The sequence below is a fragment of the Rhamphochromis sp. 'chilingali' genome (genome assembly GCF_963969265.1).
Source record: "Rhamphochromis sp. 'chilingali' genome assembly, chromosome: 1".
NCBI classification, from domain to species: Eukaryota; Metazoa; Chordata; class Actinopteri; order Cichliformes; family Cichlidae; genus Rhamphochromis; species Rhamphochromis sp. 'chilingali'.
In genome coordinates, this window is record NC_137929.1 from 30,680,736 (window position 1) to 30,694,595 (window position 13,860).

Consider the following 13,860-nt stretch of genomic DNA (forward strand, 5'->3'; position numbering starts at 1 on the left):
TACTTCTCTGCATTCGATACTGTCGACCATAATATCCTATTAGAGCGATTAGAACATGCTGTAGGTATTACAGGTACTGCACTGCAGTGGTTTGTATCATATCTATCTAATAGACTCCAATTTGTGCATGTAAATGGAGAGTCCTCTTCACACACTGAGGTTAATTATGGAGTTCCACAGGGTTCAGTGCTAGGACCAATTCTGTTTACATTATACATGCTTCCCTTAGGCAGCATCATTAGAAGACATAGCATACATTTTCACTGCTATGCAGATGACACCCAGCTCTATCTATTCATGATGTTACGGCCGAGAGGGCCAGGCTGTGGGTGTGGACTCAAATGCAGACACAGAGGGAGGCAAAACAGGCGTGAACACAGTGCTTTATTTACAGTGCCTAGTAAAATTACAAAGCAGGAAACTTTGAATGCTATGAGCTGTGGAAGCTATGAACTGAGAACTATGAGGCCAAACTATGAACATGAAACTCTGACTGAGTGCTATGACTAGGTGCAAGATTTCATAGACGGATCCTGGGAATGGACAAAGGGGCAGCGGCTTGGGTGGAGGTACACAGTCACTATAATGACAAAAGACAGGCAGTCAGTGGCAGTCTAGTGAATCATAGCCGAAGGATTAGACTGTGGTGGTTAAGGCTTACGCGTTGCAGGTGAAAGTGTCATGCAAGGAGTCTCCAGAGAGGGTCCAGAATATACTTGGAGCAAGGGACCTGGCAGGGAGGCAGGCAGGTGGAGTCTTATGATGATAAGGAAGCAACCAGCATCCAGGCGGAGATGTGTGTAGTTCAGCGTGACGGCCAGGTGGGTCCTATGACAAAGAAAACACGGTGAGGAGAAATGCAATTTTTAGGAGGCTCTCACAAGGGCTTGGGAGCCTAGCACTAACGTGAGTTAGCAGTAGATCTGGCAGAGGTCTGTTGTGAGTGCTGGCCTTATATACTGGTGACTTGATTGGTGTGAAAGCTGATTGGAGTCTCTGCCTGAAGGTGGAGCCCAGCAGAGTGGAAAAACCCCGCACTCACCCGGACCATGACACATGAAGCCAGATAACACACACCAATTAGTTAAACTGCAGGAATGTCTTAAAGACATAAAAACCTGGATGGCCGCTAACTTTCTGCTTCTTAATTCAGATAAAACTGAGGTTATTGTACTCGGCCCTGAAAATCTTAGAAATATGGTATCTAAGCAGATTCTTACTCTGGATGGCATTACCTTGGCCTCCAGTAACACCGTGAGGATCCTTGGAGTCATTTTTGTCCAGGACATGTCCTTCAACGCACATATTAAACAAATATGTAAGACTGCTTTCTTCCATTTGCGCAACATCTCTAAAATTAGAAATATCCTGTCTCAGAATGATGCTGAAAAACTAGTTCATGCATTTATTACTTCCAGGCTGGACTACTGTAATTCATTATTATCAGGATGTCCAAAAAACTTGCTGAAAAGCCTTCAGCTAATCCAAAATGCTGCAGCAAGAGTACTGACAGGGACTAGAAAGAGAGAGCATATTTCTCCTCTTTTGGCTTCCCTTCATTGGCTTCCTGTTAAATCCAGAATTGAATTCAAAATCCTGCTCCTCACATACAAGGTCTTAAATAATCAGGCTCCATCTTATCTTAATGACCTTGTAGTACCATATCACCCTATCAGAGCACTTCGCTCTCGCTCTGCAGGCCTACTTGTTGTTCCTAGAGTATTTAAAAGTAGAATGGGAGGGAGAGCCTTCAGTTTTCAGGCCCCTCTTCTGTGGAACCAGCTTCCAGTTTGGATTCGGGAGACAGACACTATCTCTACTTTTAAGATTAGGCTTAAAACTTTCCTTTTTGCTAAAGCATATAGTTAGGGCTGGACCAGGTGACCCTGGATCCTCCCTTAGTTATGCTGCAATAGATGTAGGCTGCCGGGGATTCCCATGATGCATTGAGTTTTTCCTTTCCAGTCACCTTTCTCACTCACTATGTGTTAATAGACCTCTCTGCATTGAATCATATCTGATATAAACCTCTGTCTCTCTTCTACAGCATGTCTTTTATCCTGTCTTCCTTCTCTCACCCCAACCGGTCGCAGCAGATGGCCACGCCCCTCCCTGAGCCTGGTTTTGCCAGAGGTTTCTTCCTGTTAAAAGGGAGTTTTTCCTTCCCACTGTCGCCAAAGTGCTTGCTCATAGGGGGTCATATAATTGTTGGGTTTTTCTCTTTATCTATGAAGCGCCTTGAGGCGACTTTTGTTGTGATTTGGCGCTATATAAATAAAATTGAATTGAGTTGAACATACCGTCATTAAGAAGCGGCACAACTAATGTGTCTATGTGAGCTAATTTGCGATGTGCACCGCTGGCTAGTATGCAGTACGAGTTATTCTAACTGAGTGTAAAAAGTCAGCACAACGAAAATAAACCACACCTAAACTTGTTTATATCTGATCCCAGATAGACTGCAGGTCATAACTTCTTACCTGATGTTCAGTTCACCTGACACTCGGACCGGTGGCTGCCTCGGGTCTCTCCTCCTCTTGCCTCCCCTTTCCCTCATCCACCAGCTGGAACCCAAACTTGAGTGACAATGTGACCTAAATTACATCCTGGGGAAAATTGTGTCACCACCTCAGAGTTCATGTCAGGAGTATGATCACAAACGTCCTAGTGTCTTCACCAGGGCTTTTAGAATAATAATGGGGCGACAAAAGCCTTAATCCTTAAAAATGTATCACATACATTTGCAAAGTTATGGTTACAGACTTGTCTCACCTGTTCACTTTTATTTTGAGTTTAATTAATTTGCTAAAAGGACAATGCACTCAAAAGTCATTAGAGTACATGTAAAAATTTTCATCTATTTTTTCTTTTTTTTTCTTCTTTTTTACATATTGTGTAAAAATGTAAATTAGTGGGGTTGGGTTAATTGGTGAACCACTTGATGTGAGTGCGAATGATTGTCTGTCTCTCTGAGTTAGACCTCAGTTAGGCTGGCGACCTCTCCAGGTTGTACTCTACGTTTTGCCCCAAGTATTAAGGGAAGAAAATAGATGTAAAATGTTAACAATTTAAACCTATCTGGTTAAGTGAAGTTTACTTGACTGGTATATATTCAGATTATACCAAGCAAATGTTCCTTAACGACTAATTATTTAAGTCAGTAAACATTTGATTTGATATTTTTCGGCTGCACTTTACTCAAAATTATTTTTTTGGGTTTATGAGGGCAAATCATTTTTTTTGAGTGCACTGTGATACATATACTCACATCTACGGAAGAGGATTAGGGCCACTGGGAAAAAAAAAAAGAATTCTGACTTTAATCTCAGAATTCTGACTTTTTTCTCAGAATTCTGAGATTAAAGTCAGAATTCTTTTTTTTTTTTTTTCCAGTGGCCCTAATCCTCTTCCGTACACATCACAGCAAAATGATTTAGGTTTTAATTTTTGCTATTGCTTATAGCATGTTATACTACATTAGTTTATGTAAAACTGTTTGGTTTTCATCTCTTCCACAGCTTTGTACATAATTTAGGACAAATCGATAAATGAGGCTTTTGCAAATGAAGAACAGCTGCTAAAAAGTGATAATTCATCCACACCAAAACCAAGGATTTCATCTACAGAAGCAAATACATTTACTCCAACAACCACTCCGAAAACCAGCTTGAATAGAACAGAGGAAATCCAAGGAGAAAACAGAACATCAGAACCAAATAAGCATAAACTTACAACATCAAAAAATGAAATTCAAAATATAAGCCCTGGTAACGTTACACACTTGACTGATAGTCATGAACGTACCCAAATCAGCCAATCACCAAATGCAAACGTAGGCCAAGCAGTATCAGAACACGAAATTCTATCAACAATCTTAACTCCGGCAACACAGTCAGAAACTCCAGCAGGAGCTAGACCATCAGAGACAGTCAAATCAGCGGCTTCACCGATGTCAACGTCAGCATCATCTACAACAGAGCCATCCACAGGTGGCAATCAAACCTATGGCTCAACAACAACAACCCGACATACAACACCAACAAACAGTGCATCTGGTTCTAGTACAACAGGGGTGAAAACCCAAACTGCAGGATCTGCGGACACAGTGGCCATTACAACTCCCAAACAGTCTGGTCCACTCACAACTGATATACATGCATCTACAACAGCCCTTACATCAACACAAACGACAGTGTCTATTACAGCAACAACAACTGAGCCTACAGCATCTACAAAGGAAAGCATCACCACAACAAGGCAGACAACATCATACACAGAAACAGAATTCACAACACCAGCAAATAGCACTGTACCATCGAACCTAACCACAACATCGTTTCCAATCACATCAAATCAAAAAGCTTTATCAGGAAACACAGCATCACAACAAAGTACAGGCGATGAAACAACAAACATGCAAACAGAAACTTCCACTTTTAAATCAACAAAAGAAATGCCAACAGATGTCCCAAAACCAACCTACACACCATCATATAGAAGTGAAGGCACAACTCTTCAACCACTGGCCACAGCATCCACAAATGTGTCACCCACATCTGTAACAAGACCAGCAACCAAGGAGGAAGGTAGCAGTACTGATCAGTTTACACAAGAATTTACCAAATCTGCAGCATCTGTGACAACTACGTCAGTAACACCAACTCAGGCCATACAACATATAGCACAATCAACCATGACAGAAAACACTTCACTGGAAACATTTCAGAGTACACCTGAGGGAACACCAGAATCACCAAAAAGTACGGCTATTCTAACAGGATCTAGCACATCAGAAACGGCCCCATCAAAAACAAATGAATGGTATACAACTTCAAATCAGTCTGCTGGATCAACAGATGGTAAAGGTTCCACACCATCATATGGTGAATCAGTGACCAACACAATAACGCAAACTACAACAGCTTCGCTTGCAACATCACAGGATTTATCAACAATCTTAACTCCGGCAACACAGTCAGAAACTTCAGCAGGAGCTAGACCATCAGAGACAGCCAAATCAGCGGCTTCACCGATGTCAACGTCAGCATCATCTACAACAGAGCCATCCACAGGTGGGAATCAAACCTATGGCTCAACAACAACAACCCGACATACAACACCAACAAACAGTGCATATGGTTCTAGTAAAACAGGGGTGAAAACCCAAACTGCAGGATCTGTGGACACAGTGGCCATTACAACTCCCAAACAGTCTGGTCCACTCACAACTGATATACATGCATCTACAACAGCCCTTACATCAACACAAACGACAGTGTCTATTACAGCAACAACAACTGAGCCTACAGCATCTACAAAGGAAAGCATCACTACAACAATGCAGACAACATCATACACAGAAACAGAATTCACAACACCAACAAATAGCACTGTACCATCGAACCTAACCACAACATCGTCTCCAATCACATCAAATCAAAAAGCTTTATCAGGAAACACAGCATCACAACAAAGTACAGGCGATGAAACAACAAACATGCAAACAGAAACTTCCACTTTTAAATCAACAAAAGAAATGCCAACAGATGTCCCAAAACCAACCTACACACCATCATATAGAAGTGAAGGCACAACTCTTCAACCACTGGCCACAGCATCCACAAATGTGTCACCCACATCTGTAACAAGACCAGCAACCAAGGAGGAAGGTAGCAGTACTGATCAGTTTACACAAGAATTTACCAAATCTGCAGCATCTGTGACAACTACGTCAGTAACACCAACTCAGGCCATACAACATATAGCACAATCAACCATGACAGAAAACACTTCACTGGAAACATTTCAGAGTACACCTGAGGGAACACCAGAATCACCAAAAAGTACGGCTATTCTAACAGGATCTAGCACATCAGAAACGGCCCCATCAAAAACAAATGAATGGTATACAACTTCAAATCAGTCTGCTGGATCAACAGATGGTAAAGGTTCCACACCATCATATGGTGAATCAGTGACCAACACAATAACGCAAACTACAACAGCTTCGCTTGCAACATCACAGGATTTATCAACAATCTTAACTCCGGCAACACAGTCAGAAACTTCAGCAGGAGCTAGACCATCAGAGACAGCCAAATCAGCGGCTTCACCGATGTCAACGTCAGCATCATCTACAACAGAGCCATCCACAGGTGGGAATCAAACCTATGGCTCAACAACAACAACCCGACATACAACACCAACAAACAGTGCATATGGTTCTAGTAAAACAGGGGTGAAAACCCAAACTGCAGGATCTGTGGACACAGTGGCCATTACAACTCCCAAACAGTCTGGTCCACTCACAACTGATATACATGCATCTACAACAGCCCTTACATCAACACAAACGACAGTGTCTATTACAGCAACAACAACTGAGCCTACAGCATCTACAAAGGAAAGCATCACCACAACAAGGCAGACAACATCATACACAGAAACAGAATTCACAACACCAACAAATAGCACTGTACCATCGAACCTAACCACAACATCGTTTCCAATCACATCAAATCAAAAAGCTTTATCAGGAAACACAGCATCACAACAAAGTACAGGCGATGAAACAACAAACATGCAAACAGAAACTTCCACTTTTAAATCAACAAAAGAAATGCCAACAGATGTCCCAAAACCAACCTACACACCATCATATAGAAGTGAAGGCACAACTCTTCAACCACTGGCCACAGCATCCACAAATGTGTCACCCACATCTGTAACAAGACCAGCAACCAAGGAGGAAGGTAGCAGTACTGATCAGTTTACACAAGAATTTACCAAATCTGCAGCATCTGTGACAACTACTTCAGTAACACCAACTCAGGCCATACAACATATAGCACAATCAACCATGACAGAAAACACTTCACTGGAAACATTTCAGAGTACACCTGAGGGAACAACAAATGGGACTCCTTCCCAAAGTAAAGGAACTGTTGCTAACAAAAATGTAAACAGCTCTGTCACACCCTCACCCTCATTCAGCCCTTTACCATCTACAGTAATGGTTCCAAAATCCACTGCTGTAATAGAGTCGAGTTCGCCTTCATTATTTTCTACAGAGCAATCATCACCAAACACTGCTCAAGCCAACACAACAGGGCCCCAAGTTAACTCTACATCTTTCCCCCCATCTACGGCCAACACAATATTTTTTAAGTATACACCCAAGATTGCCACTCTGACCCCTCTTATCTTTGATTATCCAATTGTGAACCGCATCAGCTTTCCTGCTTCCAATGATTCAAACCCAGAAGAACAATTGCAGAACAACACAAATCAGGTAAAGAAAAATGCTCAGACCTTTTCTTTTTGACAGACAGTTTCACATCCACCTGCTCTTGATGTTTAGGCAAACCAGCTTCTCCCTTTAGCTTTCTATTTTTTTTTTTTTATCTATATCTTAAAGACTTTTCCAAAACATCACACTGAAGTGTACTTGCCAACATAGCAAAGAACTTGCTTTTAAATTTTTAGGGTGTGCGTGTATATTAATATAAGATGCTTTATGAATTCGCTAATACAACTATATTTAAATACAGAGGTGGGTAGTAACGAGTTACATTTACTCCGTTAAATTTACTTGAGTAAGTTTTTGAAAAAAATTTACTTTTAAAGTACCTTTTTTTGCACGATACTTTTTACTTTTACTTGAGTACATTTGTGAAGAAGAAACGTTACTTTTACTCCGCTACATTTGCAAAATTTGACTCGTTACTTTTTAAAAAAAATAAATAGTTTAACACATTAGATAACACGCCGCCAGTGGAGTTTCCGGTAACTTTTTTACCAATCAGATGTGGCCATGCAGTCACATGACCAGTTTGAAACTGTGGCGGGCAGAGCGGCCCAAGCGTCTGAAAGTAGTGGACACACGGAAAGAAGAAACAATATAACATGGCAGAGCCAGTCGTCTACGCTAGAGCTGAAGAGGATGGACAGCCTTGGCCTCATAGACAAACAATGTTTAGTTAAAAGCAGTACAAAAGAACAGCTATGTCTTCAGTGAGAGCCAAAACAAACCAACTTTTCAGCGTGAAAAAACTCAGCTCGTGTAACCTGAGGAAACGGTAAGTTTTCTCTAAATATCTTTTTAGCTGTAGTTAACTGGATGTCAGTCTTATGTTACAGCAGCTGTGTCGAGCTCGAGCTGCGAGTCATATTTTCGGCGCTACGTTGTAGTGAGGTTTGTGAAGTTTGTGGGTGTTTTGTGCAGCTTCGGCTGTCCTTTTAACTGCACGCTGGTTAGCTAGCGTGAGCTATAAGCTAACAGCTAGCCTGGTTAATGACGCTAGAGTTCAACGCACATGCGAACAGCTCGTCTCTACTGCTTTAACTGTTAAAACAGAAGGCAATACTGCGGGTGACAGGGTTTATTATGTGAAACAGCAGCTTGTTTAGTTTAAACAGTCTGTATTAAGCTTGGCAAACACTGCGATTTTTTTATTCAGCTCCTGCTCAAACTGTACAATTAAATCTCAGGGGTTAAAAGTTCATAGGTCACCATGCAGGGTCTCACACTAGACGGCCTGATGCTCTGATGCAACCTGATTGCTCAAACTGTGCGTCGATAACATGAAGCTTATCATACAAAATCTGTCTCTCGCTCTCCCTCTCTCTGTCTTACAGACACACACACACACCACCACCATCAACTTTGCTAAATTACTAATGAAAAACATTGACCAGGCACCTGTGATTGAGCAGCAATGTCCATCCAACTCTTTTCATGGTTGTTGTAGTCGAGATAATTTTGTGAGGCCACATTGAAAAGCCTTGGATACGGAAGCGTAGAGCTGCCACCCAGGCAAAAGAAAAGCAGAGCTATATCACGTTATAACATGAAAAGTATATTGTTCTAACAATATACCTTTCGCGTTTGAACAATATATTATCACGTTCGTACAATATAAATATTATATTGTACAAACATGAAAAGTATATTGTTGGGGGTTAGGAAAGCCAGAAGCAGGGAAGCTGGAGAGGTACCTTTCATGTCCATTCACTGGAGGTGTGGATCTATTGCATGGCTTTCCTCACATCAAGAAGCTGTCCATCAAAATCAATACAGCTCTTCCTGCATCTGGAGCTTGTGAAGGACTTCTCAGTGATGCAGGACTCCTGTTCACTGCTAAACAGTTACAGCTTCACAGAAAGAACCTTGAGAGCAAACTGCTGCTGAAGCTTAACCATCACCTCATTGAGTGAAGAAATGGCACATTTTTGCATCTATTTCTGCAAAAATGCAGAAATAGATGCACACCCATACAACTTATGGTAAACTGAGATCCCTTGTATGTACATATGTTGAAGATGCCTCATTCTAATGTTTTCTCTGAGGCAAAAATGAATATAAAGTTTACAGCATATCTTGGCACTGGAAATTGTTTGCACTGTTTATATATTTATATTATTTACTGTAGATATTGGTTAAATAGGCTTTAAAACTGAAATCTGTAAATTAAAATAGTTGTGCCTTATTTTGTTGATGTTTTTACATATATTCCTTTTGAAAATACTAAAATTTGTATATTTATTAATTTTTCTTTGTCTGATAGCATTTATTTAAAAAATAAATCGGACATTTCAAACAGTTACTCGCTACTTGAGTAGTCTTTTCGCCAAGTCCTTTTTTACTCTTGAGTAACGTTTTTGACGATTACATTTCACTTTTTCTTGAGTAATAATATTTTAAAGTAATGCTACTCTTACTTGAGTACAATTTTTGGATACTCGACCCACCTCTGTTTAAATATTAAAAAAGCTAGCAAGATTTTATTTTTTATGCTGTAATAAATGTTCTTTCTTTTAATTACACTCAGGCAGGCAGCACCTGATTGATAGTCACCTGATGGCCCCCTTGGAGAGCAATAACACAGAAAAAAATGCGTCAGAGACTGTAGCAAAATGTGTTGTATCAAGTGACGTAAAAGAAGAAAAAAAAATACTTTGCCTTCAGCTTGTCTTGATCCCAAATGTCTATGACAGTGAAAGACCTGGTTTTGCAAGCTGCGTGTTATTTTCATTAGCTCACCTGCCCATTGATGTGAAGCACAATGTTACATAGATTAGATAGGCTGTAGCTCTGAAATAAATGGTGTACTGCAAGAAGTAACCTGAGTTTCATTTATGCTCTGAATTGTTGTAACAATGATTGTAAAAGTGAGCCAAGCACTGACATGTTCGTGGTGGTTGTGGTGTTTAAGTAAGGTACACTGCACTCCTCTCTTTGTTTGAATTCAAGTTTCCAGGTGTGTTAACGAACATGATGAAAAAAGAACGAAAAAGAATACACATATGTACAAATTGTATATAATTTGTGCTTTTTAGTATGCCAAGCTGTTTTTAAGCTCTTTTCTGTGTATAAATGCTCAACAGTCTTTAATCATAATTAAGTTTAACGCATAATTAGGTGCACCAAAGCAAAAGCACTGGAGCACAGTAGTTGCTATTTTTCAAATTTATCATTATTTAAATTCTCATTGTTATGTATTATTAGTCACCAAAATTCTCTCCCAGGCTCAGGCAGCAGGGCTTTGGTGTTTGTCCCTCTTTTCATTCGGAACATTCAAAAAATAGCTTTGAAGTTAATGAGCACACTCGATTTTCATCATATCAGCAACACCTGCACAACATTACAGAATTGCTAGATTATACAAAAGCTATTCAAGTTTAAATGGTTTTCAGGGATCGCAACAAGTGTGACAGTTTCAGAATTAACCCTGTCATGCATAAATTATTACAACCTCAATCAGGATTTTTTCTCAAGTATTTTTATTCATCTTTTGGCATAAAAAAGGATTTTGGATCTTCATTTTTTATCAAGGAGTTTTTTACATGTCCACTTAAGTGGACAACACTGACTGACCAGTGGGTGGCAGGGTGACATGAGTGACACATCAGTGTCCAATGTGGTAGCTTATGTGCTAGTATACCATCAACACTGTCACAAATACAAGAAAACAACCTTTTAATATCTGTCCACTAAAGTAACCACTATGCGTGAAAGGGTTAAAGCCCATACATCACATATATAACATGTGTCCAGCTGCCTCTGTCACACAGAGAGACCTGGTGATTAGCACAGTCTGGACATTACAGTAACAATTTAATCAAAGTGTGCTAAATCTGAATGATAACAGTTTTTCTATATCTAATTAACTATCCTGTGGCCACCATTTGTTTTGATTTATGACTGCCTGTAAATATTTTGGACTATCAAAATAAAATCTTTGATATAATAAAGACCGTTTAAAATCTGTTTCTTTCTTCCTTTTGGGATAGCTTTTGTTTCAAACTGCTTACATTTTTCTCCCAGTTTTTCTTGCAAAGTTTGAATAGCCATTTTTTATCTTCTGATGGCTCTCAATAGAGCCTGCTAGCTCATATTGACAGATGACGTTCAAAATCTCTGGGGCTCGCTCGGGCCCCTTTGGAGGTGGGGTGGGGTGCCCCCGGCCTCTCGGCCTGGGGCTCGGTCACTCAGGCACAGCTGGGGGCCGGCGGAGCTCACGGGCGCGTCACTGCAACTCCCCCTGACTTCTGCTCCGCGGCTGCTGGGCGAGCCCTCATCTGGAACTCTCCTCAGCTCTTACTGGAACAGTGGCGCGGCTGCCCCTCTGTTGGTCTTCCATGGTCTCTTGCGTTCTGGGGGCCTCTGGATGTCTGGAGTTTTGATCTCCTCCATACCCGCTTCACACCCTGGAGGACGGGGCTGTGGCCCCCCCACACTCCCTAGCAGATCATTACATGGAGAAACCTTTGGAATGCAAGCATGCTGATCCACACAGGTATGCACACATGGGTATTCACAGACGCGGACTAAAGCTTTCTTGGCTTTAAGACATGCATGCGCTCAAAGCACACTGTGCGCTGTCTATCTTGCGTGCTGCACAATATCGTTTATTATTTAGTAAATATTGATATCTATGGCTAGCTAGTTTATTGTGATGGTGCTTTGTTTTCTCTATTATTATGTTGCTCTTTGTTGTTTGCTGTCTCCTCTGTTTGTTTTTTTTGTTTGTTTTTTTTTTTCTCCATACAGGTGACCCAGGAGTTCTTTTTTTTTTTTTTTTTTCTCTCTCTTCCCCCCCCTTCTCACCGTCTCTTCTCCCCTTTGGTTTTCTTTCTTTCTCTCCCCCTCTTTCTCTCATTCATTCCCCCTGTCCTATTTATTAAAAAAAAAAAAAAAAAAAAAAAAAAAAAGACAAAGGATGAACTGAAGCTCTGCCATCACGTAATGTCGCATACTGCTGTTTCTGATGTCATTTAGAAAAAAAAAACAAAAAAAAAAAACAAAAAACAAAAAAAAAAAACAAAATCTCTTCAAAAATGTGTAATGATCTAAAAGTACTCTAAGCCACCCATGTGTTTGTCAGGAAGATAGCCACTTGTGCATCTGGTTTTCATAACTACTGTGAAAGAACAAAGAAATGAGTGATTTCCAAGGAATGATTTAATTTTAAAATCTATACATTAAATTCCATTCAATTTTATTCATGCCGTCACGGTGGGAAGGAAAAACTTCCATTTAACAAGAAGAACGCCCCGGGATAACCAGTCTCAGGCAGGGCAGCCATCTGCCACTACTGGCTAGAGATGTGAGGAGGGAGAGAGGACAAAAGACACTCATATATTTTACACAGTAATCATGATTTACTGCTATTGAAAAGATAGCAGTAAAAAGAAAGTAGTTACAATTGAGGAGTTCACTTGAATAGAATGCATAAAGAACCTCACTTAGGTGAAATGTGAACTCAAAATGCAGCTTTATTGCTGAGAAAGGAAAAGGGATACAAAACTGGGAAAAATAACATGAACACAGCACGGGGGACACAGCTGACACAAATTAACATGACACCACAGGGAAAGCAAAACAAGATACGTGAAACATGGAAATACGAGACAATAAAACAGGAAACTGGGGAATGTGACACAGGAGTGGAGGAGAGGCAGACGAGAGGGAGTGAAGCAACACAAAGGAGCATGAGGGAGAGAGAGAGAAGAGACGAGTTAGACATGACGGACTGGGAAAACTGGATAAAAATGGAATAAACCGGAAAGGGAAAACAAGGCACAAGAACTCAGACAAACACACAAACAGAGACGCACAGAGGGAGACGCAGAGGGAATAAAATAATCAAGGAACTAAACAGGGACCATAAGAAACTCAAAACAGGATAACCAAACACTATAATATACTAGGCAAATAAACTTAAGACAAGCAAAGAGAACATATACATAGGTCATAATACAAAATTACCAAAAAACAGGAACGCTAGGTCAAATGACCCAGGACCATGACACACTCTCATTTTTGTTAAACATCTTTGTTTATACACCTTTCTACATTCAATTATTAGTTATTATTAATCTCTGGCTCTCTTCATCTTTGTCCTGTCTTCCTCCCAATATTCTTAAGATTCTGGTTCTGACTTTTAGAGGTCTTCATGGACAAGCACCACCTTACAATATAAAAAAAAAAAAAACACCCAGCACGCCCCTGCGGGCGGTTTATCCTTCAAGCTCGGGTCCTCTACCAGAGGCCTGGGAGCTTGAGGGTCCTGCGCAGTATCTTAGCTGTTCCCAGGACTGCGCTCTTCTGGACAGAGATCTCCGATGTTGTTCCCGGGATCTGCTGGAGCCACTCGCCTATCTTGGGAGTCACCGCACCTAGTGCTCCGATTACCACGGGGACCACCGTTACCTTCACCCTCCACATCCTCTCGAGCTCTTCTCTGAGCCCTTGGTATTTCTCCAGCTTCTCGTGTTCCTTCTTCCTGATATTGCTGTCATTTGGAACCGCTACATCGATCACTACGGCCATCTTCTTCTGTTTGTCTACCACCACTA

At 40.8% G+C, this 13,860-nt stretch overlaps 1 long non-coding RNA gene across 2 annotated transcripts; it reads left to right on the plus strand.

Annotated features, from left to right (window-relative positions):
* The first annotated feature begins 4,343 nt into the window (after window positions 1–4,343).
* Window positions 4,344–12,441, plus strand: LOC308405795. Of its 2 annotated transcripts, XR_013973396.1 has the most exons (3): window positions 7,444–8,078; window positions 8,638–11,798; window positions 12,053–12,441. It is a non-coding gene; the product is annotated as an uncharacterized lncRNA (long non-coding RNA). The 2 variants fall into 2 exon arrangements; XR_013973395.1 differs by having other exon boundaries at window positions 4,344–8,078; window positions 8,638–12,441.
* Window positions 12,442–13,860: the final 1,419 nt, after the last annotated feature.